This window comes from Macaca nemestrina, chromosome 10 (genome assembly GCF_043159975.1).
Source record: "Macaca nemestrina isolate mMacNem1 chromosome 10, mMacNem.hap1, whole genome shotgun sequence".
In the NCBI taxonomy this organism is placed as follows: Eukaryota; Metazoa; Chordata; class Mammalia; order Primates; family Cercopithecidae; genus Macaca; species Macaca nemestrina.
In genome coordinates this window covers 109,148,720-109,174,380 of record NC_092134.1, presented here as the reverse complement: position 1 = coordinate 109,174,380, position 25,661 = coordinate 109,148,720, and the positions used below count along the sequence as shown (strand labels likewise).

At 43.9% G+C, this 25,661-nt stretch overlaps 1 pseudogene; it reads left to right on the top strand.

Moving 5' to 3' along the window:
• The first annotated feature begins 21,753 nt into the window (after positions 1-21,753).
• LOC105484289 (argininosuccinate synthase pseudogene) lies at positions 21,754-23,014 on the top strand (annotated as a pseudogene).
• The last annotated feature ends 2,647 nt before the right edge of the window (positions 23,015-25,661 follow it).

The window sequence follows — 25,661 nt, the reverse complement described above, 5'->3', positions numbered from 1 at the left end:
GTTTGAGTACACCTTCGATGGCATGTGGGGTAACGACCCGCAATTCTTGCCCCATGACAAGCTTATCAGCATCCTGCACCATCAGAGCCGTGGCTGCAATCATTCGGAGACAAGGGGGCCACCCGGCAGCCACTGGGTCTAACTTCTTTGACAGGTAGGCAACTGGCCTCCGCCAGGGGCCTAAGTTTTGAGTTATTACTGCCTTGGCGATACCTTTATTTTCATCTACGTATAAGTGGAAGGGCTTGGTAACATCAGGTAGTCCCAGTGCAGGCGCGGAGAGTAGGGCAGTTTTAATCTGTTGGAAAGCCGACTCGGCTTCGTCTGTCCACTTAAATGGCTGCTGCCCCCGTGTTGCCTGATATAAGGGTTTAGCCAGTTCTGCGAACCCAAGTATCCATAGTCTGCAAAACCCCGCTGACCCCAGGAATTCCCTCACTTGTCGGGTGGATTGCGGCCTGGGGATCTGCAGAACAGTTTGTTTTCGGGCGTCTGTTAACCAGCGCTGCCCTTCTTTAAGCAGGTATCCTAGGTATGTTACCTCTGATTTACAGATTTGAGCTTTCTTTGCTGAGGCTCGGTATCCTAGATTTCCCAGAGCTTGTAAGAGACCTTTGGTCCCTTGGATGCAAGCTTCTTGGGTCTCAGCAGCAATCAGGAGGTCATCAACATACTGTAGTAAGGTTATTTCAGGGTGTTTGCATCGGTACTCACCCAGGTCTTCATGGAGGGCCTCATCGAACAGGGTAGGAGAGTTTTTGAATCCTTGCGGCAGTCTGGTCCATGTCAGTTGGCCACTTATGCCTCTATCAGGGTCATTCCACTCGAAGGCGAAGAGCTTTTGGCTCTGAGGGGCTAAAGGCAAACTGAAGAAAGCATCTTTTAAATCTAAAACAGTGTACCATTGATGTTTAGGGTTTAGAGTGCTTAGGAGGGTATATGGGTTAGGCACAGTTGGATGTATGTCTACAACCCTCTTATTGATTTCTCTTAAGTCTTGTACAGGTCTGTATTCTCCACTATTAGGTTTTCGTACCGGCAACAATGGAGTATTCCAGGGTGAGTGACATGAGCAGAGGATTCCTTGGTCAAGGAGCCGGCGGATATGCGGGGCAATTCCTTTCTTGGCCTCTAGGGGCATCGGGTATTGGCGTACCCGCACGGGGTCTGCCCCAGGTTTAAGTTCAACAAATAAAGCAGGACGGTGTTTTGCTAGTCCTAAGCCCCCCGTTTCCGCCCAAGCTTCTGGATATTGCTGGAGCCAGGTTGCTATGTCCTGGTCAGGGGCCGGTTGCTCCTGGTGGAGCCGGTACTCATCTTCTAGGGTTATAGTTAGGACGGACACGGGTTGATTGTGGGAGTTGGTCACGATGGGCCCCTCAGGGAGGAAATGGATCTGTGCTCCCATTTTAGTTAGCAGGTCTCTCCCTAATAGGGGACAGGGGCTCTCAGGGATAACCAGGAAAGAATGGGTTACATTCTTGGCTCCGAGGTTTACTGTTCTTTGTGTTGTCCATGGGTATTTCTTAACTCCTGTGGCCCCTTGTACCCACGAGGACTTGGAGGATAATTTTCCATTAGTTTTAACTAAGACTGAGTGCTGTGCTCCCGTATCGACCAAGAACTGGACTGGGGACCCCTCCACTTGCAAAGTTACCCTAGGTTCGGGGAGGGGATCCGAACCCCGTCTTCCCTAGTCTTCATCTTGAGTGACTAGTACGGGTGTAGACCTAGGGGGTCCCTGTCCTCGTTGTTTCTTTTTGGGGCAGTCTCTTACCCAGTGGCCAGCCTCCTTGCAGTAGGCACATTGGTCTTTTTTCAGATTATCATGCCTGGGGGGCCGCCTGGGTTGTGTGTACTCTGGCTGTAGATGCTCTTTCTGTACTACTGCTGCCAGGACCTTGATCATTTTTTCAGTGGCCTTAAATTGCCTTTCTTCTGGAGTATCTCTGTTATTGTAAACCCGCTGGGCTATCTGAAGGAGGTCCTGAATCCGCTTTCCTTCCAAGTCTTCTAATTTCTGGAGTTTTCTTTTAATATCTGGGGCTGCCTGATTTACGAATGACATTACAATAGCTGCCTGACTTCCTGGAGCCTCTGGATCTATGGGGGTGTACTGTCTAAAAGCTTCCATTAATCTTTCTAAGTAGGTGGCTGGGCTCTCTGTCTTTTCTTGCAGAATAGAATATACTTTAGCCAAATTAGTGGGCTTGCGAGCAGCTGCCCGGAGACCTGCCATTAGAGTCTGGCGATAAAGGCGTAGCCGTCCCCTACCTTCTGCCGTGTTGTAGTCCCACGCCGGCCTGGTCAGAGGAAAGGTCGCGTTTATGAGGTCGGGGTTGGCAGTCGGTTGACCGTCGTCCCCCGGGACCAGCTTTCTAGCTTCTACCTGTATTCTCTCTCGCTCTTCCGTGGTAAACAAGATTCGGAGGAGCTGCTGACAATCGTCCCAAGTGGGCTGGTGGGTGAACATGACACTATCCAGTAAAGACAGTAAATCTTTGGGGTTGTCTGAAAACCGAGCACTCTGAGTCTTCCAGTTATACAGATCACTGGTGGAGAATGGCCAGTACTGGAGCCTGGGGATTCCTGTGTCATCTGGGGGTCCTATTTCCCAGAGGGGTAAAGCCACCGTGGAGTCAGGCGGCTGGGGGGGGGCTAGTCCGCAAAGTGCGCCCTCGCGTCCGCCCCGCCGGCCCCTCAAAGTTACTTTCCCTTTCAGCAGGCCCATGAGTGGCGGCTGCCTCCTCTCCGCCTGCTCTCTCCCGCGACTCAGCCCGAGGGGCCGGGACCTGGGGCCCGGAGGGGTACGGAGGGGGTTTTGTGAACAGTGGGTCCCCGCTATCAGGTAGAACAGGATGGGAGGGGGCAGTTGGTTGCTTGGTTTTTAGTGGTCGAGCAACCAGTGCCTTAGAGGGTTCAGAGGCTAATTGGAAAGGGGACAGCCAAGGAGGCGGGTTTTCAACAAGGTCCTGCCATATGAGGATGTATGGGATTTGATCTAAGTGGCCCGCATGTCCAGGTAGGAAAATCTTGGATTTTACCCTAGTGATGACAGCAAGTCGGAAGGTCCCTTCGGGTGGCCACCCCACATCAAAGGCAGGCCACTCGGAGCGACACAGAGTAATTAGCTTTCCTTTCCTGATTTCCATACCAAGATCATGGCCCCTTGCTCTAACTTCTTTGAAATTATTTGTAAGGAGAGATAGAGGAGTACTCTGGGTATTGCCCATCCTGTAACGATTTGTAGTCCTTTCCTGTAAAGGAATGTGGGTTAGAATCCCAATAGAGGAAATCTGATCTGACTTATTACTGATAGCTAGCCAGGAGCATGGCGCCGGAAGCCAGGGAGCCCAGGGACCGGGGCCGGAAGCGCGGCGCCGGAAGCCGGGGAGCCCGGGGACCGGGGCCGGAAGCGCGGCGCCGGAAGCCGGGGAGCCCGGGGACCGGGGCCGGGAGCGCGGCGCCGGAAGCCGGGGAGCCCGGGGACCGGGGCCGGGAGCGCGGCGCCGGAAGCCGGGGAGCCCGGGGACCGGGGCCGGGAGCGCGGCGCCGGAAGCCGGGGAGCCCGGGGACCGGGGCCGGGAGCGCGGCGCCGGAAGCCGGGGAGCCCGGGGACCGGGGCCGGGAGCGCGGCGCCGGAAGCCGGGGAGCCCGGGGACCGGGGCCGGGAGCGCGGCGCCGGAAGCCGGGGAGCCCGGGGACCGGGGCCGGGAGCGCGGCGCCGGAAGCCGGGAGCCCGGGGACCGGGGCCGGAAGTGTGGCGCCGGAAGCCGGGGAGCCCGGGGACCGGGGCCGGAAGCGCGCCGGAAGCCGGGAGCCCGGGGACCGGGCCGGGAGCGCGGCGCCGGAAGCCGGGAGCCCGGGGACCGGGGTCAGATTCAGACTGCAAGCGCGCACCCGGGGACCGGGGTCAGATTCAGACTGCAAGCGCGCACCCGGGGACCGGGGTCAGATTCAGACTGCAAGCGCGCACCCGGGGACCGGGGTCAGATTCAGACTGCAAGCGCGCACCCGGGGACCGGGGTCAGATTCAGCTGTTGCCCGGATCGCGAACACGCTCCCGGCAACTCAGATCGCAATTTAAATCAGAAGAGAGCCAGGGGACGTCTCCCACCGGTCTCCACTGGCCGTCCTATAGCGCGTCCGCCAGGACTGTGCCAGCCTCAGTTTCAGACCTCGCGAGTCACAGATTCAGATTCAGAACAGACACACAGACACAGACAGACAAACGGAGATGAGCCAGCTCACCTATCAGTAGATCGATCTCAGCAGATCCGTTGACCAGGGGTCTGGTGGGCTTGGGGAATCCCGGACGGGCCCCCAGATGTTATGCCCAGACTGTTTGTTCCCCAAAGAAGACCACCAGAGTCCAGAGTCAAAGCCAAGCGGCAAGGATCTTTACTACAAGTTCGAACCTGGTCCCTCCTTTACACAGTATACAAGAGGGCCCCGAACAATGTGAGCATTTGCTTTTTATAGCCCGAAAGTTGTAGGGGAACAAAGAAATTCTTTTGGCTCCTGCGCTTTCAGTAACCTTGAACGGCTGTCTCCTTATCGGAGACTTTCCAGGTGGTGTTTGTACTGGGCTCAGGGAGTTTGAGAGATATATGGTGGTGGGATGGGAGGATGGGATGTGTTTGTGCTAGGCTCAGGGAGTTTTGAGCCCGGGGCTGAGGAATGTGCCCAGCTCCTTTCAGTAGAAAGATCTTTTCAGGAGGTCGCATTTCAGCAAAGACCTGAATTAGATGAGCTAAGGAAAAGTAAAAGGATATGAGACAGGGATGTGGTGGCCACATTCTGAGATGACACCGGTGGTCCTTGCCTCCTGGTATTTATGTCCCTATGGAGTTCCTATCCACACTGCATCAGGATTGGTTTGTGTGACTGGCAGAATACAGTGAAAATTGTGGTGTCCACACTCTGAGATTAGTACATAAAAGACATTGCCATTTCCTCCTTGATCTCCTGGGACATTCTCTGGGGGAAGCCAGTTGCCATATCATGAGGACACTCAAGCAATTCTATGGAGGCGATGGAACCGAGGCCTCCTGCCAACAGCCAGTACCGACTTGCCACCTGTGTGAGTGAGCCATCTTGGAGGCTCCCCAGCCAAGCCTTCAGATGATGGCTGCCCTGGGTGCATCTTTCTGCAATCTCATAAGAGACCCTGAGCAAGAGCACCCAGCTAATCCCCTCCTGAAATTCTGATCCACAGGAACTTGGGGATAATAAAAGTTTATTTTTTAAATAATAAAGTTTTGGGATATGTTGTTATGCAGAAATACGTAACTAATAAAAGGAGAAATCGCAAGAGTAAAATCAGAGAAGAACAAGCTTGGCATGTCTGAGGCATGAAAAACAGGCAGTGTGGCTGGAGATTTGTTGGGAGGGTGAGAGTGGCTGGAGATTTCCATTCATGACCCGTTTTGTTAAATTATAGAGGATAACCAAAATTTCATATGTACTCAGCACATACTGTGTGTTCACAGTTATTTATCTTCTTGGCTTTTGTAATTTACAGTAAATCATATATTTAAAAAATCTTCATTAGAAATCTATGTACAGGATCAGATGAGGTGGCTCACACCTGTAATTCCATCACCTTGGGAGGCCAAGGCAGGCAGATCACTTGAGGTCAGGAGTTCAAGACCAGCTTGGCCAACATGGTGAAAATTTTGATTGGTGTCCTTTTTGATTCATAATTAAGCCAAATTTTCTGTCTCTACTAAAAATTAAAAAATTAGCCAAGCAAGGTGGCGGATGCCTGTAATCCCAGCTACTTGGGAGGCTGAAGCAGGAGAATTGCTTGAACCCAGGAGGTGGAGATTGCAGTGAGCCAAGATGGTGCCACTGCACTCCAGCCTGGGTGACAGAGTGAGACTCCATCTCAAAAAAAGAAACCTATGTACAATGTAAAATATTGTGTTTCAGCTGTGGTCAGGTTACTGTACTTTCCAGCAGATACGTAACACATTTTTTTCTAAAACAAGATGCTTTGGATAGATTAGACATCCTAAAGCATGACAAAGCAACTTAAATCCTCCAAGGATTAATATTATATAGAGTGGAAAATAGATATTTAAAAGAAGTCCATGTAGTAATATTTGGTTATCACTAATAATCAGACACAGATGGAGTCTTTGAGGATAAAATAAAAACACAACAAATGATTTTTTTTTTTTTTTTTTTTTTTGAGACAGAGTTTCGCTCTTGTTGCCCAGGCTAGAGTGCAATGGCGTGATCTTGGCTTATCATAACCTCTGTCTCCTGGGTTCAAGCGATTCTCCTGCCTCAGCCTCCCGAGTAGCTGGGATTACAGGCATGCACCACCACACCTGGCTAATTTTGTAATTTTAGTACAGACGGGGTTTCTCCATGTTGAGGGTGGTCTCGAACTCCTGACCTCAGGTGATCTGCCTGCCTCGGCCTCCCAAAGTGCTGGGATTTACAGGCGTGAGCCACTGTGTGCCACCTGATTTTTTTATGAAAAAGGGAATCTTTGTCCTTTTTGATTCATAATTAAGCCAAATTTTCTTGTAGAAAATAGGTTATTGTTAAAATAGAATTTTGGATCAAGCCCATGTCTGTGGAAGATAAGAATAATTAGAAAATTAATTTTCATGTATTAGGGTTTTGTTTATGTCTAATATCAATCATTTGCTAGGTTTTACCACCCAGGGAGTAAAAACAACTCCCCAAAGCAGTATTTTTCCAGCTTTTCTTACATCTCTATGGGAACACTAATCCTGTTTTAAATGTTTCACAAAGAATCTTGGGCATTTTCTCTAGAAGTTGTTGCTCAGGTTCTCCGTGAATTAGCTCTTTGATTACCACCAGTTCCATTTTCCTACTCTGGATCAGATGGAGATCCTCTTGTGAACCCAGTAAGCAGCTCTGTTGCTGATGCTTGCTGATTGCTCTGCTGGTGATATTACTGATGATCCATGAAGCTTATTCCAAGGAATACAATGTTCAGAGTTGAGACTGCTGATGCTTGCTCCAGGATTAATGAATAATATCAAATATCCGTGTCAAGATGCCACCTCTTCTGTTGAGAGCCATCAATGTCTCTGCCAAGTTTGCTATCCGATATCAAGAATCCTACGTTTGTACAGAAGCCATTATTTATTGTTGCTGTTGCAGTCCCAGCATCCAATGTAGCTAGAACCTTTTATTACGGATGTCTAGATGGAAATTTAGTGAAACGTGTCTTTTAAGCATTTCTAGATTTGTAATTACAATGACCTCAATCTAGTAGTCAGTCATAGGTCCATGGAAAACTGGCCTGGATGATAATTTGATTGATCAAGTCATCGACATTCAGAAGCATTTTCCCTAAGCAAAATATTGTGCCTTGAGTCTCTTTTGTTGTATGAAAATTTTTTTTGGAGGTGTCTCCAAAACCTCATATAAACAGACCCATTGCTAATCTATCCTGCAGCTTTCTTTTGTTCCTTATGTTGATAACAAGTAGTCAGTCATCTTCAGCATTGTTGATCCCCCTTCTTTTGTACTTTTCACATGTACTTCATTACCAAATCCTATGTACATTCTGCCAAAAAATTTCTTTCCTTTGCAGCCCTGCTTTTCCAATTCTACTGCACTGCCCTAGTTTAGGACTTCATCACATTCACGGAGACCAGCAGTTTCAAAGTGTTATCTAAGGATTTCGTGGTCCCCAAAACACTTATAGGGACTCCCAAACCTATTTTTACAAAAACATGAAAAAAATATTTGTCTTTTTCACTCTGTTGACATTTGTATTAATGATGCAAAGCAATGGTGCATCCTGAGCACAAATTAAGAGAATGCTACCAAACTGTATGAGCAGCTATTTGATTTGATTTGATTTTTTTTTGAGATGGAGTCTCACTCACTCTGTCGCCCAGGCTGGAGTGCAGTGGTGTGCTCTTCACTCACTGCAACCTCCACCTCTTGGGTTCAAGCGATTCTCGTGCCTCAGCTTCTCTAGTAGCTGGGATTATAGATATGCACTATCATGCCCAACTAATTTTTGTATTTTTCGTAGAGGCAGAGTTTCACTATGTTCGCCAGGCTGGTCTCCAACTCCTGACCTCAAGTGATCTGCCCACCTCAGCCTCTCAAAGTGCTGGGATTACAGGCGTAAGACACCGCACCCAGCCCTATTTTATTCTTCATTGCCACACACTTACAGGGAAGAAAATGAGTTTCACTGAAGAATGGTTTTGATGGAGCAGTAAAAATTATTTATTTTACTAAATCGCTAATTTTACTCATCTTACTAAAATTATTAATTTTATTAAATCCTGTGAGTACACATTTTTTGGCCTCATTTTATTAAGTTCCTCAAATCATTTCAACATTTATATCTAAACGAGAGCCCCTGGTTTCCTGTATTTTTTTTTTAAGAGAGCAATAACATAAAAATAAAAACCGTGATGTTTAATAATAATTTTATATAATTCATTATAATTTGTATGATTAAAATTCACTTGCAGTTAAAATTAAGATCTTAGATTTACCCAAAGTATCATGAAAATTAATATACTTATATTAGTAAAAAATAAAACACTGGAAAATAGATGGTAGTATGTATGGGTGTTTATGCATATATATATATGTATTTTTTATTTTTTCACCTTTAAGCTCTTTTACTGGGCAAACATAAATTATAAGCAGTATTTTCTAGTATGTGTTAATTTGCTCTCCAGGTATTGAAAAGTATCATTTTATACTTTTATTTTACGCCCCCTCCCCCGCTTTTTTTTTGAGATGGAGTCTTGCTCTGTTGTCCAGGCTGTAGTGCAGTGGCATGATTGGCTCACTGCAACCTCCACCTCCCAGGTTCAAGTCATTCTCATGCCTCAGCTTCCCAAGTAGCTGGGGTTACAGGCGTGTACCACCGTACCTGGCTAAATTTTGTATTTTTTAGTAGAGGTGGGGTTTTACCATGTTGGCCAGGCTGGTCTTGAACTCCTGGCCTCAAGTGATCCGCCTGCCTCAGCCTCCCAAAGTGCTGGGATTACAGGCATGAACCACTGCACCTGGCCTATTTTACACATATTTTTAATATTCTCTGTGACAAAATAGGAAATATGCATACCTTTTGCTATGTGCCAAAGTATGATGGTTGTATTGAGAAAAAGTTCTGTGTGATTGATTTGTGAGCTGAACTGCTTCTCCATGAACCATTTTTACTTGAAAAAACGCTGGTAGACTAACTATGGTTGTTCAAATTTGGTTATTTGGTGGAAATTTTCTGAAAAAACGAACAAAGCAAGCCTGTTACTTTAAAACTGACAGTATTTGCTGCCAACGGTAAATTCTGAGCTTTCAAATTTTAAGAATTTTGGAAATTTATATGTGGCACTGTGAGCTTGACAGCCTCCTAATACTTAAAGACTTTTCTGGTAAAGTCAGTGGTAATATTAACAAAAGTGTGACAGAGTCAGGATCCATACCCAGGCATTTCAACCCTAGAGTCTGCGCTTTTAGAGAGTTTACGGTTCTTCCTTCCCAGGCTTTTCTACAGAACAAATGAGGTCTAAACCCCTCAGCATGGCTCTGACAGTCTTTGCATATAATAAATTTTCCTTTCGTGCTTAGTTTGTTTCCTTATTGAGCCTCCCATTCTCTGCAAGTTTAATTGTTGTGTGCTATTCCCAATAAAAGGAAGTTGACTCTCAGAAACTAGAACGTGAATGTCTTATTGCTGTGAAACATAGGCAGCATTAGATGAGGAGTAGGAAAGCTGATTGAGGGATAAGAAGGAATAAATGGGTGATGCTGATTAGCAGAAAATCTCTGGGGAACCTGGTGAGCACCTGGGAATGCAAATGTGTCTGTATATTTAAGTCAGATTAGGTAGAAGGTAGGCAGTCTACAAGAATGAAAAGAAATAGTAAGTCCTGGATTTAGGTAGATAGAGATTGATTTGACAGATGATCCTGAAATCAGGCAGACAATTTGGATGGCAGGAATCAGAACCCTGACTGGTCCATGCTGTAGTTTGGATATAGTTTGTTTGTCTCCACCAAATCTCATGTTGAAATCCCACCCCCAGTGTTGGAGTTGGGGCCTAATGGAAGGTGTTTTGGTCATGGGGGCAGATGCCTCATGAACAGATTAGTGCCCTTCCCCGGGGTGAGTTCTCGCTCTATTAGTTCCTAGGAAAGCTGGTTGTTAAGAAGAGCCTGGTGCCTCTGCCTGCCTCTCTTTTCTCCTCTCTTGCTGTGTGATCTCCACACACACCAGCTCTCCTTCACCTTCTGCCATGAGTGGAAGCAGCCTGAAGCTCTCATCAGATGCAGATGCTGGTACCATCCTTCTTGTATGGTCTGTAGACCTGTGAACCAAATAAATCTCTTCTCTTTATAAGTTACTTAGCTTCAGGTAGTCCTTTCTAGCAACACAAAATGGACTAAAATAGTCAATAATCTGGATAAGGAATTTAGGAAAACTTAGTGCTTAACATTGCAAAAAGTAATGTAATGCTGAATCAAACCATTGCCTCTGGCAGCGAACTTCCATTTGCTTCTTGTTTAGACTGGAGGTAATCACTTAATTAAAACAAATTTTTTTTTTTTTTTTTTTTTTTGAGACAGGGTCTCACTCTGTTGTTCAGGCTAGAGTACAGTGGCAATCATAGCTCATGGCAGCCTCAAACTCCTGGGCTCAACAGATCCTCCCACCTCAGTCTCCCAAGTATCTGGGACTACAGGTGCATGCCATCATGTCCAGCTAATTTTTGTATTTTTTGTAGAGATGGGTTCTTGCCATATTGCCCAGGATGGTCTTGAATTTCTGGACTCAAGGGATCTTCCCACCTCGGCCTCCCAAAGTGCTGGGATTATAGGCATGAGCCACACTACCTGGCCTATGATCACTAAATTTTATGAACAATTGAAGTTAAGTGAGTAAATCAGTTTGAAAAATTGTTAAAGAGAATTCCAGTTATTGACAGGTGTGTGTGTGTAGTTGAGCTAAGGATCAAGGTCATGGATTAATATATTAGGTATAAATGGATACACAGAAGGGAATGTAAGAATGTAGATCTGAAAATCAGTTTACAATCAGGAGAGGGACAGGTAGGGCAAGAATAACGTTGGTAGAAGCTCCAACTAAAGCCACTATGTCTAATCAAGTAAGAATGGCACAAGCAACTGGCAAATTGCAAACAGCAGGTCTAGATCACGTTTGTCAGCATCAAGGGAGTTGGCAGTAAGTTCGAAATAGTCATGGGAATACTAGGGAGTCTGTGATCAACCATAAGATGAGAATAAATTACCAAGAAACTGGAGTGCCACTTAGGAATCTCAGCTATTGAAGACCTGGAATACAGGTCAAAGCCTCAGATACAGGAGAACAAAGTACTTAGTGAGAAAATGGTACCCAGAATTTTAATGAGATCATCCCCAAGACTGACTTGGTGCTGAGCTCCCAACCAAGGCTGTTTCTATCCCTCTTTCCAGGACCAACATTAGATTCAGAGTCTGGAATAGGACTCAGGGTCACAAGGTCCTAATTTGAAGTAAGCAATGGCAAGGACCTAGGTGGAATATTGTTGCAGAATATTAGTAATATAATTATATTACTAATGCTGACAAAATTGAAACAAGAACATTTCTAATTTATAGAAACATAGATATCAACTCGCTGAGTATATGTTAAGTAGAGAAAATAATATTAACATAAATTTGTCTAAAAGACTTTGCAGAAGAGTGGGTCAAAGTAAATTTCTATGTTAAGTGAAAAAGAAGTGAGTTTTGTGTCTTTAGCTGTTAATTTTTGTTGCTCTATATTTGGATATTTAGAAGATACTTATTTGTTAGTGTATACAACTATAATATAGGCCCTTGAAAATGAAAAAAGGACTGTTATATTCCATTATTAACCAGTTTTAACTTTTAGTTGGACAAAAATTTAAGGATTCCAGGTGATGGTATGTGACAATCCCTTATTTTGAGATTTATCTTCCAACAGAGTCCACACTCCTTTGTGGGCGTTTGGAGCGTCTCTTCTACCTTATTCTACAAGTCCTTTGCTTCTCAGTGGGAGCCCCTAGGGTTACCCATCTAGGGGTAATGTTTTTAAGGTTTTTGGGTGGATAAATACACTCCTTTTTTGGACCTTTTTATCCTCTTTCCCCACTAACCAGACAATTTAACACTCTGCCCTTCTCCCTCAAAATTTTACCTTTTCATGAGTCATTCATTCCTACTGGGGACAGCTCTTTATAAACTGTAAGTGAGATTTCTATGGGACAACTGCCTCTTTTAGCATATCTCTTCTGTATCATAATGCTACAATTACCTGTTTTTTTCCCCTATCCAGCTTACGTCAGATAACCAAGTGCCCTATATTTTTATAATGACTCACAGACACGATGGGTATTTAAAGAAATAGGCTTATTAGCATATGTTTTAGCATAAATTTGTGTGTGCATACACACACACAGACACACACACACAAACACATAAATGAAAAACACTGTGACAATTCTCCATGAATCTCTTTGTGTTTCTGAACATCTATGCCTTTGTTCTGGATTATTCTTTCAAGGATGTTCACATAGACAACAGTCTTGGTACACAGAGTTAGTGTCTTCCCTAGGAACAAAGAGCGTACAGGCTTCTTGTTCATTATAAAATATTTAAGTTTCTGAAGCTTTGGTTCCTCTCCTGTAGTGCAATTCAGCGCGTATGCAGATGTTAGCTTCATGACGTTATCTGGTCTTCATGATGCACTGTGGCAATTAGGAACTTGGTACAAGGAAATGCTGATACTATTGCTGAAATAAAGTCCTTTGCAGGGGTGGGACCAGAGTGAGACAAGAGAGACACATAGGTGAAAAATTTAAGGAGACATTCTTTTTAAAGGCTGATCTGCACTTCCATGGATCTTGAGAGTAAGAGCCTCCTCAAATTGTTCACCGTAGGCACCTCTCTTGCCTTACTCCAGTCCCACTCTTTTGTGTTTGACCTAGGAGTCCCCTGTCTTCTGCAAATATACGTGATACTGTGGCAGGCTGTTTTGTTACTTTGCAAGTAGAGTGAAATCTCAGACTCTTTGCAGTTCTTGTCAATTTTGGCAGTGAGGATGGGATGTGGATGAAGATATGGCTTTCTTGAAGAAAAACAATAAGAGCTGTGTAGGTTGATTAATAGGATTTGAAGGAAGTCCATGGGAATTGGTACCAAACGTAACGACTACATTGTATGATCACCTGAGCCATAAATGATCTTCCCATGATTTTCTGTTACTGTGGAGGAATTGGGGATGTGCTTGTAGGCCAAGTGCCAGGAAGTAGGTTCAACAACTGTTACATCAAGTGTGCCCTGTTTGCTAACTACTCTGGGTGGGGAGATTTCTTTGCCAATCTGGTGATTAACCTCAAGTGTGCTCCATTGTAATAACTAGTACTAAGATTTGTCCTGGGTGGGTAGAAACTTCCAACATCTTTCAGACAACAGTTGTAGAGATACATTTTGAGATTATCTTCCATCAGGGGTTACAGATTTGTGGGTGTTAGTAGTGACTCTTCTATTTTATTTTCAGGCCCTCAGTATCTCAAAGGGAGCTAAAAGGAGAGAAATCTGTGGTTGCTATAGGCAGAAATCAGGTGAATCATTAGAACTTTGGCCGGTTCTCGTGGGAGAGAAAGGAGCAGGATGCATATTGAGGAAGAATGGCAACAGCTGGTCTGTCTTACGGCTCAGTTAATCAGTTTATCATCCTAACCTTAGATCTATCTGGAGATGATGGTAAATTGCTCAGAATTTTTTGTTGTGGCTGCTATAAGGGGGTTTTGGCCTCTTAGAGCCGAGGGGAATTTTTATGAGACAGACAAGGAGTCCCTAAACCTGAAATAGATGATGTCAATAATGATAACCCTGCCGTTGTTTGCTTTGGGTCAAACAAAAGGATTGAAGTTCATTTGGAAAAGCAGCAAGCACCTGCTCTACCACTTCAAACTGAAAGTGAATGTGCCTTGTTTATTGGCACAAAGCCACTCTGTCCCTCTGCGTCCCCTAATCCCTTTTTTCCCTTCTACCCTGAGCTCAGCTGGGTTAAAGAGGAAGGCAGAAGGTGACTAGGGATGGGGCTGAGGTCTCGCCTCATAAGGGGGACCAAAGGTCCCAAGACCCAAGAATGCTGAGAAACTGGAGCAGTGAGGGCCTTAAACTTTTATGATTTGATGGCTATTGGAGCCCAAGTCAATCTCCTGCTCACCCTGTGGGAGGAGGGGCCACTAAATTCATTTGGTGGGGTTTGGGCAAGGTTCATAATAGGAAGGAAAAGTAGCATAACCTTGTGGTGGTTCCAATTCAATATACTGTTTTTGTTGCTTCTACATGTAAATGTATGGTAGGAATTGATCAATTTATATATATATATAAATGAATATCGATTTATATATATATAAAAAATATGTTTATATTTTCCTATACCATAAATGTCAGAGGAAATTTTCTTAATTGGAGAAGAGTATTAGTACCTCTGGGACTCCAAAACTCTGATAAGCCCCTTGACTACAATTCTCTGTGATTGATGATATTGCCAACTGGGACATCTGGCAAAGAGGGAGGCATGCCACTTCCATGATATGGTTACCAGGCACACTGTTTGAAAAGCAGCTACTAGATTGCTACTGGGCACTTTTTGAAACGTGAGCTATGGAGGCCTTGTGACTCTCTGGCTTGATACCCTATTTTGGGGTGGGTCAACTTGGACTGAATAACTCATAAAGTAGGAAGGATCTAAGAATCCTCACTTGTCAAGTGGAAATATTACATTCAAGAATGCAGCTGGCTCATCGCCAGAGGATCTTTTCAGTTCACAGGTACTCTCTTGCCCTAGTCAGTTACACTTGGTAGATTGGTGATCCACCGCAATTTACACAGCAACCGATTATTCATGAACTTTTAGGTTTTCTCAAGTTTTCTCCATTAATACCATTGAATTTGTATTTTGGACTATGTCTGTATCTATAGGGAAAATTTCTAGCTGGAGAATTCTTGGGTCAAAGTACATGCTTATTTGGTTTTCATTCTTTTATTTAAGGTAACTAAACACTTTAGAGTTCTTATTAATGTCAGAACTGCCACTAATGTTGCTCTCAGTCTGTTTCTTACTGATGGTTAATTGAGGAATATTTGTAAAACTTGAAATACACAATTATACAATGAAAAACCTCTCTCTCACCCCTTTCCCTAGCCACCCAGTTCTCCTCCCTGTAGGTATCCAGAGCTATCCTTTCAGAGATATTTTGTTGAAATATAATCCAAATGCATTCATAATTTTCCCCTGCCCTAGTTTTTTTTTAAAACTGAAATGATTATTTTAATACTGTTTTGTATCTTTTTTATTTTAATATTATGCTTTTGAGATACTTCCATATGGGTGTATGAAGAATCCCCTTATTAGTTTTTCATGGCTTCATAATTTTATGATATATGGGCATTCCTCACCATGCCCAATTGGTCCTAAACATTTTTTTTTAACTTAGCTGTCAATGATAGTACCATGGACAAGATGGCCAATTGGGTTTTTCTATTGCTGGATAATTAGTCTCAAGTTAGACTTTTTGTTTGGTGGCAATTTTTTGCCTCCCTTAATTTCTCAGTGATTGCACTTTATATAATGGGAGCTCCCTCACAGGTTTATGCACACAGTTAATAATATTAATACTCTTCATGGCCGGGCACAGTGGCTCACGCCTATTAATCCCAGCACTTTGGGAGGCTGAGGCGGATGGATCACTTGAGGTCAGGAGTTCTAGGCCAGCCTGGCCAACATGGTGAAACCCCATATCTACCAAAAAATAAAAAAATTAGCCAGGCGTGGTGGTATACGCTTGTAGTTACAGCTGCTCAGGAGGCTGAGGTGGGAGAATCATTTGAACCTGGGAGGCGGAGGCTGCAGTGAGTTGAGATCATGCCACTGCACTCCAGCCTGGGTGACAGAGTGAGACCTTGTCTCAAAAAAAAAAAATACTATTAATAATCACCCTGTTTATTATCTGACTTATTTTACATTGTTCATAACACAACCTTTTTGCCCTTTTATCCCAGGTGCTGAATAAAGGGTTTCAAGGTTACTGGATGCCCTGAAATTGGGCAAGGAGCTTTAAGAGGGAACTTTAAGAGTTTGCCAGAGAAAACTCAAGATGTTTCTACATGAAGAAAATGGTTTCAGACATTTGACATTTTTATTTTTGGCCTACTCTTTGTGATGGTTGTTAGCAAAGACCTAGAGTGGTTGTATGGCTATTTGCAAAAGCTGAGTGTGAATTGATATTGGCTCAACTTGAAAACTTTGATATTTGATGTTTGTGTTCAAAATTGGAAATAAAGGTGTTTAAAAGGATGATATATGATTATGGGTGGCATATAAGACTTTGCAGAACTTACCTGCATACTTACATATTTTCTGCCAAAATAGTTGTTATGATGTTAACCTATGCTTGGCATGTTTATCTCCATACCTTCTTTGGTTTAAAGTTTATTCTAATTAAAACCCTAATTAGTAATATTTGTATTTACCGGTAGCTTAGCTGTCTGAGTGTAATCTCATTTTGTTTGTTAATTGGTTTGCATTATTAGCTCATTTTAAATTGCCAAGAAAAATCCTGAAGACAAGTGAACATAATTAAATTGGAGCATAGGTCACTTCTTACTGCCTCTTTTTCCAGTGAGCAGAGAACTTCTATAGACAAAAACAAGGTCTACTTTAAAGAGAAATAATTAAGGTTTGTATTTTAAGTAAGGATAAATCCTATTGTATTTAAGATGATAGTTGTGAAATTTGATTGTTATGAAATATGAAAAGGTAAAAGTGAGACTTATTTGAAGATTCATGCAATAATTTTCTTTTTTGAGCAACATTTAAGACTTCATAGGGGGTGCCTTTTGGTAAAGAAGCAGAAACTTTGGAGTTAGATAAACCTGGGTTGGGGCTCGGATTTGACATTTACTGTTTCTGAGATCTTGGTTAAATTACAGGTTGAGTGTCCCTCATCCAAAACGCTTGTGATCAAGAAATAGGGGCTTTAAACGGGTTGTGAGTAAATAGACTGTCAGTAAATACGCTGTGAGCAAGAAAGTCTTGACTATCACTATAGATAAAACATTTGATGTGCAGATTTGCCTGATCTAACACATTTTTTTTTTAAATTATAGAAATGTAATTCTGGGCCGGGCACGGTGGCTCAAGCCTGTAATCCCAGCACTTTGGGAGGCCGAGACGGGCGGATCACGAGGTCAGGAGATCGAGACCATCCTGGTTAATACGGTGAAACCCCATCTCTACTAAAAAGTACAAAAAACTAGCCGGGCGAGGTGGCGGGCGCCTGTAGTCCCAGCTACTCGGGAGGCTGAGGCAGGAGAATGGTGTGAACCCAGGAGGCGGAGCTTGCAGTGAGCTGAGATCTGGCCACTGCACTCCAGCCTGGGCGACAGAGCGAGACTCCGTCTCAAAAACAAACAAACAAACAAAAAGAAATGTAATTCTGTATTTTCACAACTAAATTAATCTTTTCTCCTGGTTAATTGGGGAATTGTTTTTTACCTAGAACAATAAACATATGATATGATCAAGTTCAATAATGTACTCTTCAAATTGATGAAACAGTTCTTCAACTAGTCTCACATACACATAATTATACCACATATTTGAAAAGTATTCATTTCTTATAATATGACATTTAAATCAGTGGTTAAAAATGAGCACACAGACAGAATATGCCAACAAATCTTGCTTTCCAGTGTGGCGGTGGAGAAGAGGTGGGAGGTAGGAAGGAGAAGGGGAATTGAGAGGTAGCTAAATCTCTAGATCAATGAAAGTAATTAAAAAACAATCTTGAAAAATTTGATAAATAATTAGTGCTAACAAACTCAATAGAAATCAAAACTAGTTAATATACTTAAACAGGAAAAGAGTCTCACAGATAAAAGATAGAGAATGGTCATTTATTTATTCACAAATATTTATTTAGTGACTATGATGTAAAAAATAGAGCTATAAACTAAAGAATATGTGGGCTAATTGAAAAAAATGTATTTATGGTAGAAAGAAGTGAAGTCAAATATTTTATTCAGTTTACAAATGAAAGCCTCATAGATGTAGCTAAGATTACCATCCTAATTATTGTAAAAATTACTACTTTTGAAATGAAAATATGTAAAAACATGACAAATTTCCCTCACTCATTCAACTCCATTTTTCATAGTACCTTTTGTGCCTATCCTTTCCAATCTTTTCTTAAATTTTATACAGACCCAGTGAAAGACACATACGTTACACACACATATATACACGTACACTCTCGTTACCAATTTTCTGTATTTGTTCTTACACTGTTACAAAGAACTACCTGAGACTGCGTAATTTAGAAAGAAAAGAGGTTTAATGGACTCACAGTTCCACAGGCTATACAGGAGACTGTGGAAGCCTCAGGGAACTTATACAATTATGGCGGAAGCCGAAGGGGAAGCAAGCATGCCTTTGCATGGTGGCAAGAGAAAGAGAGAGACAGAGAGAAGGGGAAAGTGCTACACAGTTTCAAACAACCAGATCTCTAGAGAACTCTATCAAAGGACAGCACTAGGGGGATGGTCCTAAATCATCAGAAACCACCCCCATAATCCAATCACCTCCCACCAGGCCCCACCTCCAACACTGAGGATCACAATTCAACATTAGATTTGGGTGGGGACACAGAGCCAAGCATATCATATACCTTACTTCACAAAAATGAAATCATACTATAATATTCTATAATACTAGCTTTGTAATTAATGTTATTATATTCATGGCTAGTGTCCTAGGAAAAAATGCTAGGTTATAGGGAATGCATATTTTATAATTTCATGGACAAATTACTTTTACATAGGTTATATTAATTTAGATTAGGAGATTTCCAGGTTGCCAAACACTCCTGCTAGCATTGGATGCTATCTTCTTAAATCTCCCCATTTCCACTGGCAAAAATTATAAAGGTTTAAACTTTTTAGGTAGCCAAATCTGTGAGACTTTCCTTTACTAATTCTGGGTTTCCAATTTTACTTAGAAAGCCTTCCCCTCACCCTGCATCAAACAGTTGTAAAGTATATCCTATCTGTATGTATTCATATTTTAAAAGATACATTGCTTACATTGAGTCTTAATATTTTGTTTTATGTATGTTGAGAGATTATAAATTCACTTAAATGACTTCTGAATTCATAACTAGTCATCGTAATACCTGTCAGAGCAGGAGCATTGCCATCTTGGACAAGCCTCTCATTCTAAAGTTCACCTTAATAAAAAAGTTGCCTAAATCCAAAGGGCATCAGCCTAATGGCTAAGGTCGGGATAACCATAAACCACAAGTAAAATCTCCAACCAGAAACATTCTAAACTCCTCCCTGACCAGAGACATACTAGCCCCGAGATAACCCCCCACTGGCCGGGAAGACGCCAGCCTTGAGATAACCCTGCTCCAAGCCAGAAAGATGTCTGCCCCAAGATAACCTTCCCTCTCCCCAGAGACATTCCAACCCTGTGATAAAACTTCTCCCTCACACAGAGACATTCCAACCCTGTGATAAAACTTCTCCCTCACACAGAAACATTCCAAGCTTCTAATAAGCCCCCTCACCCTAAAACCAATATAAACTCTTAGTCTGTAAGAGAACGCACTCCTGACTGAAACTGGCCAGAAGCCCCTCTCATTTTTTATTTAAAGTAAACCTGTCTTTAACTTCCAGCTGTGTTTTGTGTTTCTTTCCTCTTTAACTCTTACAATACCATTTATTGAACCATACATGGTTTTTGATGTAAGAGTTAAAAAGAAATTGTTTAGGCAGACAGGGTAAGGAAGTCCTCAGTAAGGTTTTCCTTTTAATGAAAAGCAGTCCCCAAATCATTTCTTTTCTAACAAATAGCAGCCTTTAAAATCAATCTGCAGACACAGATAAGCAAGCTGGAAACTTGCACGGGTGAATGCCAGTGGCTGTGCCAATAGGAGAAGGCTACCTGGGGGCTAGGCATGTTCAACCTGGTGGCTCCATCTTCTCTTTTCTTTGTCAACCACATGTACAGTAAGGAGCAGGCAACATGGCGCCTGCCAGATAGATTCCATCTGCATAATAAAAGATTAGGATTGGGTGGTCAGCTTCTTCCTGTGCTATGTAAATGGCACACCTAGTCTAGCCAATCTGTGGGCCCTGTGTAAATCAGATACCGCCTCCTCAAGCTCCTCGATAAAACCCCATGCATTTCAGTACTGAACCAGAAGATCCACTGAAGGCCCCCTCTCTCTCTGTAGGAGAAAGAGCTATTCTCTTTTTGCTTTCTCTTGCCTGTTAAACCTCTGCTCTTTTTGTTTTTTTTTCTTTTTTGAGACAGAGACTCACTCTGTAGCCCAAGCTGGAGTACAGTGGTGCGATCTTGGCTCACCGCAACCTCTGCCTCCTGGGCTCAAGCGATTCTTGTGCCTTAGCCTCCAAGTAGCTGGGACTACATGCTACATTTTAGTTTTGTTCCCTCACTTTGCTTTTGTGTCCCCTTTTCTCTCTGTCTCCTCTGTCATCTCTCCCTTTACCTCATTTTCAGGGTGTATGTGTCTGTACACTCATACACAGTTCCTGTATCTCATGATGGTAGGGTGGGGTGCCTTTGTCTTTGTCTCTGTAACTTTCTGAATGTTTATGTTTTTTTCTGTTACTGACTCTAATTTTCTCCATTTTTCTCTTTCTCTCCTTCTGTCTCTTTCCAGATAAATGAAATGCTACCTGAAGTTTACTATTGTCTGTTACAGCAACATCCAAAGGACAAACCAAGAAACTAAGTATTCCACAACACAGTCACTGAAACATAAACCCAACCACTGCGTTCATAACTCTGAAGGCAGCCCTGCTCTTGACCACATAGATCCTTTATGCTTTTATCATCACAACTTTGGAGAACAACTTCAACTACTGTTTTGAAAAAGTGTTAATGCATTGATTATTAATAGAGATTTGGGGCAAAAAACACTTACCTCTTCATCATTTTTGCCTCCTCCTTACTGGAAATAGAATTGGGACCAGCATTTAACAACAGGTAGAAAAAGGGAATATTCCTGGCTCAGACTTCCCAGATACCATTCAGACAATCTTGAAGAGATTTGGGAAGTCTCAATACCTCACAGTTTTTAGAGTTTTGACAGAGCAGAGACCTATTTTTCAGTGTGAAATCAAGGCCAAATAGCCCGGTAAAGTAGATGATGGTAGAACTTGCATTTCATGTTCCTTCTTTGTGGAAAGGATGAAAAACCATCAGTGATAATTTCCAGTCTCAGTTGCAGGGAGGGGTCTGGACATGAATCAGGTCCTGCTGATGAGAAGCACTTGGAGAGTGGGGAGGCAGAAGAAGAGGGGGTTGTCTTCCTGACAAGCATGCTCTGGCTGTAGGTCGACATGGCTGGCCTCAGCCTTTCTTTTTCTAGGCTCCGACTTTGTGGGTGTGAGGCTTTCAGGGATGCCGCCGCAGCCGTGGGAGCAGCAGCTCCAGAATTCTGAATGCTAGCTAACTGGTGTGACTTTGATGCAGTAGTGGCTGCCTGACTTTAGTTTGTTCCATATGCCTGGGACAGGCCTGCTTTCTACCCATTGTACCAGTCCTCTTCACTCTAAAACCTGCTCTTAGTGGCCCTGCTCTGTTGCCTGCCACTGCTGCCCGGCCCGAGTGGTTCTCTGCACTGTAAAGACAGATTCCAGACGCTGGGAACTCACGCCTCCAGACGCTATGTCCAGCAAAGGCTCTGTAGTTCTGGCCTACAGTGGCGGCCTGCACATCTCCTGCATCCTTGTGTGGCTGAAGGAACAAGGCTATGATGTCATTGCCTACCTGGCCAACACTGGCCAGAAGGAAGACTTCAAGGAAACCAGGAAGGCGGCATTGAAACTTGGGGCCAAAAAGGTGTTCATTGAGGAAGTCAGCAGGGAGTTTTTGGAGGAGTTCATCTGACCAGCCATCCAGTCCAGCACACTGTATGAGGGCCACTGCCTCTTGGGCACTTCTCTCACCAGGCCCTGCATCGCCCGCAAACAAGTGGAAATCGCCCACTGGGAGGGGCCAAGTATGTGTCCCGTTGCGCCACGGGAAAGGTGAGTGATCAGGTCCAGTTTGAGCTCACCCGCTACTCACCAGCCCCCCAGATAAAGGTCATTGCTCCCTGGAGGATGCCCGAGTTCAGGTCAAGGGCTGCAGTGACCTGATGGAATACACAAAGCACCATGGGATTCCCATCCTGGTCGCTCCCAAGAACCCGTGGAGCATGGACAAGAACCTCATGCATGTCAGCTAGGAGGCTGGAATCCTGGAGAACCCCAAGAACCAAAAGCCTCCAGGTCTCTACACGAAGACCCAGGACCCGGCCAAAGCCCCCAACACCCCTGACATTCTCGAGATCGAGTTAAAAAAGGGGTCGCCGTGAAGGTGACTGACGTCAAGGATGGCTCCACCTACCAGACCTCCTTGGAGTTCTTCATGTACCCGAAGTCATGGGCAAGCACGGCGTGGGCCGTATTGACATTGTGGGGAATCGCTTCATTGGAATGCAGTCTCAAGGTATCTAGGAGGCCCCAGCAGGCACCATCCTTTACCACATTCGTTTAGATATCGAGGCCTTCACCATGGACTGGGAAGTACACAAAATCAAACAAGGCCTGGGCTTGAAATTTGCTAAGCTGGTGTATACCGGTTTCTGGCACAGAACTGAGTGTGAATTTGTCCGCCACTGCATCGCCAAGTCCCAGGAGCCAGTGGAAGGGAAAGTGCAGGGGTCCGTCTTCAAGGGCCAGGTGTACGTCCTCGGCCAGGTGTCCCCACTGTCTCTCTACAATGAGAAGCTGGTGAGCATGAACGTGCAGGGTGATTATGAGCCAATTGATGCCACCGGGTTCATCAACATCAATTCCCTCAGGCTGAAGGAATATCATCGTCTCCAGAGCAAGGTCACTGCCAAATAGCCCCCTGTACAATGAGGAGGTGGGGCCTCCTCAATATGCAGCACCCCTAAGTACAGGTGCTAGTTGTTGTGATAGTTTGTAATTGTGACTTGTTCCTCCCAGCTGGCAGCGTAGTGGGGCTGCCAGGCCCCAGCTTTGTTCTCTGGTCCCCCTGAAGCCTGCAGACGTCATCATTGAAGGGAAGGGTGTGGGGCAGCTGTGGTGGGGAGCTATAAAATGACAAAAGATAACCGCCCCCCCAAAAAAACAACTGCTCTTAGTTTGGACAGTAAACTTAGTAACCCTATCTCTAATTCTTCCAATAATTTTGTAAGTACCTAATTACCTGCATTTAAATTCTTTCTGTTTGAAACGCCTAGAGTAGTTACTGTTTCCTTTATGGAATGCCAGCTGATGTCAAACACAGACAAAACCAGATGGTGGTTAAAGGTGATAAAGACAGATTTTATTCAGTACTAACTCTCATAATAGAGGAGACTAGCCAACGTAACCTGAGCTCAACTCTGCTGTAACAAAAGGTGGGAGACTTTTTTTTTTTTTTTGAGACGGAGTCTCGCTCTGTCCCCCAGGCTGGAGTGCAGTGGCGCGATCTCGGCTCACTGCAAGCTCCGCCTCCCGGGTTCACGCCATTCTCCTGCCTCAGCCTCCCGAGTAGCTGGGACTACAGGCGCCCACAACCGCGCCCGGCTAATTTTTTGTATTTTTAGTAGAGACGGGGTTTCACCGTGGTCTCGATCTCCTGACCTTGTGATCCGCCCGCCTCGGCCTCCCAAAGTGCTGGGATTACAGGCGTGAGCCACCGCGCCCGGCCTAAAGGTGGGAGACTTTTTAAATATTGGGGTGTGCTGAAGGAAAAACACTGACGAGTGTGGGGCCTTTGGTCTGTGTCACTAGGCTATCTAGGTTTGCTACTTGGTGCTTATCTGGAGGAGAAACAAACTTCTTGCACAACAGGAGAAGTTGTGCAAGCTGGAGCAACGGGCTGCAGATGTTAGACCCTTACCTTCACACGGAGAGGAAGAGTTATCTCCCTAATGCTTGCATTTCAGAGAGAGGGCTCCCAGGTCCTTGAGGAGACAGTTGTGCGTGGTAGAAGATTTATGTCTCGAGGGCAGAGAAAGGATTTATAATTGCAAGCTTTCGCAGGCATTTTAAGAGGGAGCTGAGGTCATAGTAGGAACAAAATCTTAATCTGCTAGAAGTCATACTAGGGTTTGGTCAAGAACAGAGTCTTTATCATGAATGTACCTGAGATCATGAGATTTTGCTTGAATTACTTTGGGAATATACCATACCTCACGAGGCATGGTATATAGAACTTGATTTGAGCAGTCATCTTTTTTGAAAATGACTACCAGAGGATCAGTGTGACCCAATTTCCAAGACCAAGAGGCACCTGGAGTGAGAAGCGTTGGTGTACATATTTACAAATATAAAACAGTCTTTTCCTTGTGTATTGCTAGGAATAGCCTTTTCTATTTGTAATAAAAACAGCTGTTCTTTTTTTATTGGGTTTTGAAAAGATATTTACTTTAATCTCTTTTTTCATTTTGAGACGGAGTCTTGCTCTGTCACCCAGGTTGGAGTGCAGTGGTACAATATCGGCTCACTGCAACCCCCACCTCCCTCGTTCAAGCGATTCTCTTACTTTAGCCTCCCACGTAGCTGGGATTACAGGCACGTGCCACCATACCTGGCTGATTTTTGTATTTTTAGTAGTGATGGGGTTTCACCATGTTGGCCAGGCTGATCTCAAACTCCTGGCCTCAAGTGATCCGCCTGCCTCGGCCTCCCAAAGTGTTGGGATTACAGGCGTGAGCCACTGCGCTGGCCTACTTTAATCTTTATCACCTCAATTTCTACTCATCCACATCCATTCCAACCAAGTAGAGAGGCAGTAAAGAATGATTAAAATATTATAGCTTGTGAATATAATGCAGACTGTGTGGGATCTTGTTTGTGACCTGAACTTTGAAAAGGGGCCTAAGGCACTGCTGTTCCTGTGACCAAGCCTCCACATTAAGCTTCCTGGCATTCTTTCTGAGTCTGGCCTGCTGGGGATTGCCAATTCTGTGTGCGTTTCTGATCAACCGTCAATATTTCAAGGCTAAGAATTTTGGGACAGAGGTGATGCGTATTCCAAATCTCTAAATCATTTCCACTCAATACGCATTATTATAGGTGGAAGAATTTATTTGTTCTCTGAAAGAGGCACAAAGCACATTTGATTATACCACTTTGCCTGACACTTGATTTATTTTACCAGTAGATCTGTTTTTAAAAATAGAAAGCAAATTATTATGCCTGAGTGACTTCAAAGCCTTCCCATCATTCCAATTAGCAACCATGTTGCTCCCATGGAGGAGAGAGAGGGGCTGAGGGTATGTGGGAGTGAAAAGGAGACAGGTAGGAGGGGAGAAGGAGTCAAAGAAATGACAAGGAAGGGCAAGTTGCCAGGAGCTCAATGGTTTGAAATTCTAGCCTGGATGCATTCCTTATTGTAGTTCCTCAACTAAATGAAAGCTTGCTTGTCTTGGAAAGAAAATTAAGACAATTACAGTATGAAGATACCAAGTAAAAGATCAGACACATTCCAAGGTGACTGGACTAGAATCTACAGAAAATATTTTCACAAAACATTTTCCACAGTCAGTCCCTTTGTAAAAACATGATTTGGAGAGA